Source organism: Cynocephalus volans, chromosome 1 (genome assembly GCF_027409185.1).
Source record: "Cynocephalus volans isolate mCynVol1 chromosome 1, mCynVol1.pri, whole genome shotgun sequence".
Classification (NCBI taxonomy): Eukaryota; Metazoa; Chordata; class Mammalia; order Dermoptera; family Cynocephalidae; genus Cynocephalus; species Cynocephalus volans.
In genome coordinates, this window is record NC_084460.1 from 34,276,907 (window position 1) to 34,284,042 (window position 7,136).

General features: G+C 44.6%; 1 non-coding gene across 1 annotated transcript; it reads left to right on the top strand.

Moving 5' to 3' along the window:
* Nucleotides 1-5,034: 5,034 nt before the first annotated feature.
* TRNAI-AAU (transfer RNA isoleucine (anticodon AAU)) lies at nt 5,035-5,109 on the top strand. The gene has a single exon. It is a non-coding gene; the product is annotated as a tRNA-Ile (tRNA).
* The last annotated feature ends 2,027 nt before the right edge of the window (nt 5,110-7,136 follow it).

Below are 7,136 nucleotides of genomic sequence, written 5' to 3' on the forward strand. Positions count from 1 at the left end.
GTTCCTTGGGATTGTGAGGATTCTGTGAGACCGTATCAAGTAGACAGTGCTTAGTACCTGGGGAGGGTAGGAAAGCAGAAAACTATTATTGTCACCATCACCACTACCATTTCCTCCTTTGTGCTGGGCTCCTAAAGGTCCCCCACCTCCTCTGGCTTGGGAGTGTTAGACCCTGTCTCTTCTGCCTCTAGCTATCAGGACAGGGAAAAGCCTTTCTGCCGCCTCCTGGTTGGGGGAGGGGCTGTGCTTACTCCTGGGAGTTTGAGTCTAGCACCAGCCTGTCCCCAGGGAGTCTGTGAGCATCCATTGAGCTGTTCTCAGCTGGTTTCCATTTTCCAGGATTCACTGATTAATTCAACAGATATTTACTCCATTCCAGACCTTGCACTTAGCAAGGGATTTCTAGATGAAGAAGGCAGGGCTCAGGGTTCTCACTCTTCGGGGTCCTCCCTGGAGTCAGGCCTGGAGACAGATGAGGATACCATGATATAAAATCACCAACAGCAAGAAGAGAGAGTGACAAGCATGGATGAACAGGTGGGCTCAGGCCCACCCAGGTTTGAATCCTGAAGCTGCCACCTCATAGCTGGGTGATGGCAGACAGGTGCCTTACCTTTCAAACAGATAAGCTACCCTCCTTAGGTGGTGATGGGAAGAGAAAAGTGACACAATGTGGGTCAAAAAACTTAGCCCAGGGCCTTCTAGATTTTAATAAGTGCTCGCAGATGATAGTTGCTATTATTATTAGTCTATTGTTACCAATAACAGGAAAAATTTGCTGTGGGAACACACTTGAGCCCTTTGGTGATGATTTTCCAGGTGGTAGGTTATAAAGGGGTGGGCAGCCCTAGCAGAGAGAACAGCGTGCGCAAAGGCACAGAAGCTTCAAAGTGCTCGGTGTCTTTGGAGAGCAGGAGCTGGCAGCTGGAGCATGGTCACCACACAGTGTGATGGAGGCAGGGGCAGGAGGCAAGGCCAGGGAGGTCGACAGGGGCCATCCTGCCAGGGGCCCCAGAGGATTAAACGCTCACTGATCCGAAGCAGGCACCCTGCAGCCTTGTCAGGTGGCAGCTCTCTGAGAAGGGTTGTCTGATTGTAGCCCCCAAGAAAGTTCAGGATTAACTTTTGCATGGGAGGAAGGGCTGGCCTGGGCTTATTTGCCAGTACGTTCCCTGTCTCTCCCTCTTCGTTCCACCCAGGAAGCATAGAGGTCCCCTCCCTCTTTCTGAGATGCTTTTCTCACTCTGCACCTGTTTCTTTCTGCCTGGGATTCAGTTTCTCATTTGAAGGAAGAAGGTATGGGTGGAGGAAGTTCATGACCTGATTCCGTCATTGATCATAATATTGTACCAAGTGCCTTTCTGGGTGCTGGTCACTATCCAAAGCCTTTACTTGCATTGCCATTGAATCCTCATACCAACCCGTTGAAAGTGGATGCACTTGTCCCCATTGCACAGAGAGGGAAACTGAGGCACAGATGGTGAGGCAATTTGCTGTAGGGCATGCAGCTCATAAGTGGCAGGAACTCATGTCTGAAGGGTCTCCAGAGTTGCCAGGTGCTATCCTGTACCACCTCCTTCAAACACCTTATAAATATCTAAAGCTGAGCAGAATGGCTGGCTTCTCTCACTCTGTGTACCCTTGGGTGCTGGACAGTAGGCACCTTGGAGATGGGTCACAGTGGGGTGTGCTCTGGGTACCTTCCCTGATTTTTGAGAAATTCCTGTGTGCAGGGACTTTGGAGGGCAGGTGTTTTGGGATGTCTCAGAATCCAGAATGGCATTCCTCAGCTCACTAGTGTCCTATAGATGTGCCTTGAGCAGGCAGTTTGCAGCTTGATTGATGTGGCAGGTGGTGGCTGTGCCCTCTATGGTGGCCCCAGGAAGAAATGAATCTTTTAGGATGGCTGGTCAGAGCATTACATGGCCACAGACCCTTCCTGTTACAGAAGACATCCAAACAAAGGCTCAGAATTCCTTTTCCATGGGGGCAAAATTTAGGGCCAGGGTTCAAATACTGGCTACTGGCTTTTGGATCTTGGGCAATTTTTTTCACTTCTTTGAATCTCAGTTTATTCAACTGGAAATACATATCATATGTACTATATATATAATACACACACACTCAATTCAGGGTTGTCATAAGGATTCATCATCATATGTAAAATGCCTGGCTTTCAAATTGTAGATAATATTAAAATAATATCTACCAAATTTTCCTCCATGGTACTTATCATAATTGTGATTATATGGTGATTTGTGATCATTACTCTTTCAGTCTTCTGCCTCATCCACTAGATCTGTGGTTCCCAATCAGGGGGCAAATAGACCCCCAGGGGATATTTGGCAATGTCTAAAGACATGTTTTGATTGTCACAACTGGGGTGGGGGGGCAGAGGGCAAAGGGAGCTACTGACATCTAGTGGGTCTAGAGACCAGGGATGCTGCTAAATATCCCATAGTGCACAGCTCAGGCCCCACAACGAAGAATTATCTGATCCCAAACATCAGTAGTGCTGAGGGTGAGAAAGGCTGCATTGGACCTTATGAGGTTGAAAGCCCCATAAGGTCAGTGACTGTGTCTAATTCATTCAGCTCTGTGTCCCCAGTTGCTCAGCATGCTGCCTGGCAGACGGGAGACAATCAATATGCATTAAAGGGATGAATGAGGACTTGGAAGGCCTTATGTCCCCTGGAGTCCCAGGGGTTTGGCTTGAGGGACATTTTGAATGGGCAGAAGAGATTTAGATGAACCTGAATGATGAGTAGCCCATTGGTAATTCAGGCCAAAGAAATTCAGACCGAGCTCTCTGTTTTCCTTCCAAGCAGGTGCTTGGGGGCCTGAATTATCTGAATTCTTGTTGCAATCACCACTGCATTTTGCTCGAGAAGATACAGGACCTACCTTTATCTGGACAAGTAGGCTGGGGCAGGAGAACATAGGTGCTGACAAGAAACGCCCCCTCAGCTGGGCCCTTGGGGTTTGCCAAGCTGGGGTGCAGCTGCTGTCAGCTTCCTGTTTTTTTCCCTTTCTGTTGGAATGAAGGAAACCCACTGAATGGCTGTTTTTCCACTGACATTTACAGCAATGTGATAGGCCTTGGATTAATGAGGTCAAGCTACAGTGTGAAATCTGCCTGATAACTTGAAGCCTGGCCAACAGGAAGACATCGCTTGTTTTCTTTTTTGGCCGTTTGATGTCTTTGAGCAGGGAAGCAGGGGTCACAACTCTGTACAAAAGACAGGAGTATTTTACACCCCAGAATTATTGAGGCCAGAGTTGTCTCTTTTTCAATTTATTGGGAAAGTTTATTTTAATGTGGACTTGGAAATAAATAACTCATTAAGGCGAAGGTTCACCCTGAGCCTTAGGCTGACTGGTAAGTGTGAATCTGCGCTATTGAAAGGATCACACTGTTTTTCAGGGTCTCTGTGGAAGTTTGAAGGAAAAGATTGGCCCCAAAGGGTGTTTGGACAGATTAGATATGTACATTGGTTAGAGCTTACTGAGAGAGGGGGAAGGGATCTAGAGCATAAAACTAAAGTTTTTATAAAACTAAAGTTTGAGGGATCTAGAGCCTCAAACATGTACAGGAATCACCTTTTGGGTCCCTGTTAAAATGCAGTATCCAGTGGGGCTGAGAATGGAGCTTCTGTATTTCTAATTGGCTCCCAAGGGGTGCCATTCTGCTAGTCTGTGAACTTCACCTTGAGAAGCAAGGGCCTGGGGAATCCCAACTTCAGGTGAGGGGTCCCAAGCATAACCCACTTAAGCACGAAAGCAAATTCAGCTTGTTGTGCCTGTTTACACAGCCATCTGCTCTGCTGGCTGGCTTGCGGAGTCTCAGATGTTTACTGTGCCCGTTCTCTGTGTGCCCATGCCTGGGACCAGCTATGAAAGACAGGATGCCTGGACTCAAAGAGCAACTCAAACAGCCAGAGCAAGTTGTGATGGGCTTCTAGTGCTTCCAAAGAACATGTGACCAGCAATGCACTGTTCCTGGATCATCTGGTCACCTGAGGCTTGTTAAAAATACAGATCCCTGGGCCCTAGCCCAGCCTACCTGTGTCAGATATGGCCAAGGTGAGGCCTGGGAATCTGTAGTTTAAGAAAGTGTGCCAAGTGATTCTGATTCACAGCTGGGCTGGGAGAGGGGAAGATGGGAGAAAGAACTGGCAGCATGTGCAGGTTAATTGCTCAGCAGGACCCATGTAAGTCTGGAGTTGTGTACAGCCTGATGGCTCCTGGCTCAGGGAGGGACTGAAACCCAGCCTACACGCCACCTGCCAGGCTCTGCACCCTGCAGGGTTGCATCTGCCTGGAAGGAAGGGTACCTTTTTCTTAATACAATCATGCACTGTATGACGATGTTTCTGTCATTGTTGGAGTGCATTACTCCATTTCTCTTGCTTATGACAAAACACACAGAACTGGGTGATTTATAAAGAAAACGAAATGTATTGCTTACAGTTTCTGAGGCTGGGAAGCCCAAAGTCCAGGGAACACATCTGGTGAGGGTCTTCTTGGTGGTGGCTTTACAGCAATGCAGGGGTCTCACATGGCAGAAAATGGTGGAGCAGAAAGAGAGATAGAGTTCCTCGTGCACTCTCTTTTAAAAGCCCTCAAGGGCCGGTCCGTGGTTCACATGGGAGAGTGTGGTGCTGAGAACATCAAGGCCACATGTTCGGATCCCTATATAGTGATGGCTGGTTAGCTCACTTGAAAGAGTGTGGTGCTGACCATACCAAGTCAAGGGTTAAGATCCCCATACTGGTCATCAAAAACAAACAAACAAACAAACAAACAAATAAATAAGTAAAAGCCCTCAGAATAATGCCTATGACCACCATTTTTAATCCATCCACTATGGCAGGGTCCTACAATCTAATCACCTTTTCAAGGCCCCACCTTTCAATTACCATAACAGGATTTCCGACCCTCAACAGTTAACAGTGGGGATTAAGGCTCAATGAGAAGGGGGTGGGCAGAGGGAGCATCCAATCTATAGCAGACTGAATTAATTGAATGAGGGCTGGCCAGTTAGCTCACTTGGTTAGAGCATGGTGCTAATAACACCAAGGTCAAGGGTTTGAATCCCTGTACTGGCTATGAGCTGAAAAATTCCTATAGTTTAGTGATTTCCCAGCCAGCTTAACCTTGTAGCACAACGCATTATTCATGTGTTTGTGGTGATGATGGTGGGAATAAACCTGATGTACTGCCAGTCATATAAAAGTATAGCACATACAATTACTGTATGTAAGTATATAATACTTGATGATAACGACTGTGTTACTGACTTATGCATTTACTATACTATACTTTTTATCATTATTTTAGTGTGTACTGCTTTTACTAATAAAAAAGAGTTTGCTGTAAAACAGTATGCTATGTATATGAGGCAGCAGCCTTATACATCTTGTGTTTACTGTCTCTTTATTTTTTCTTTTAACTGCATCTCTTGATTGCATCATTTTCTCTTGTGCTTGATTTAATGTCATGTTGTTTTGTTCATTGTGGCTGGTAAGTGAACAAAATCCATGACTAATGTTGCCAGTGAGAGGCCATGTGACCTTGGCTGGCTTTGGAGTCAGACCTGGGTTTGATTCCTGCCTCCACCACTTATGCAACCTTGAGTAAGTTACTTGCTTGTCTTTGCTGAGCCTCAGTTTCCTCATGTGTAAAGATAGGAATAGCAATGGTATGAGATGATATGATTAAGCATTTAGTACCTGCTTGGAAGGTAGGATGTACTTGATACATATCAATCGTTAGTATTGCAAAATTATCTTTTAAGTCAGCCCCTGGGAGTTATTGATGGCTTTGGAGCAGAGCACTGAGTCATTATGTTCCCATGAACTGAGTCATTTGTTTCATTCACCAGCTTACTCATGGCCATTACTTACCTGGGCATCCCTAGCCCTTGCTTCTTGGCACTGGTTAAAGGTCCTAGTGTCTGCACCAGCCAGTGAGTTCTCAGAATGTCTTGGTTCAGAGTCTCAATCAAAACTGGCTTTATTTCCTGCCATCCAAGAGCAAGTAAAAGTTACACGTTCTGATATTTACTCTCTTTAGGCCTCTTGGTCCTTCTTGGTGACTTTCCTTGTCTCCAGATCCTTTCTGGAACTATTGCCATCGTTGGCTCTCCCATGGACTGGACAGAGAAGAAATGTCTTATAAACTTTGCCTATTGCCTTATAAAAAAATAGGGAAGATTTTCACCAAAATATCAGTTGTTTCTTCTTTGACATGAAATCAAGCTTTTGTTTTCTTATTGCTATATTTTAAGCTTTTAAATTATTTTTATAATTAAATACAAACATGTCATATACAAATTCAAATGCATCATAAAAATCCAAACAGTACAGAAATGTGGAAAATGGAAAGTAAAATTTCTCCATCTTCTCCAGCCTCTTCCCCAGAAGAAATCCCTCAAAGTTTATGTATCTTTCTGTAAATTTCTTATGCATATCTAAGCCCATATTCATTTACATGTTTATCCTCTTTTCTTTTTAACACATCTGTGTAACACTCTTTTGAAACTTCCTTAGCTAACTTATCTGAACACATGCCAACACACAGATATATCGGGGTCTTTAAGGCTACTTGATATTCCAGTGATAAAAATTTATCATAATTTATTTTCTCGTCCCTTGCTAATAGTTAAGATTGTTTCCAGTTTTTTCCTACTACAAATGTATAATGCTGTAACGTCTTTGTTTGTACAGTGTATGTCTTTGTACACTGGAGTGATTCTATCTATAAGAAAAATGCCTTGCAGTTTGAACTATGACAGACTTTGCCAAATTGTTCTCCCAAGAGGCTGAACCAATTTCTATCCTCTCTGTAGTGTGCGTGAATGCCTGTTTCCCCACCCCTTCTCCAACACTGGCGATTAAGTAACTTTAATTTTTGCCAGTCTGATAGATATAAAATAGAGCACTTTTGAGTCAGGTTCTGCAGTAATTCAGATTTTATGACCCTTTAGACCGTGCCTACATAAAGATTGTTAAATATTCAGGAACTACATTTTACCTGGCCTTATGTTTGGAATTAGAGATACAAAATTAAATTAAACCAGCCTCCGCCCTCAGGTTGATCCCATCTCCTGGAGTTGGCCGATACATGGGCAAATG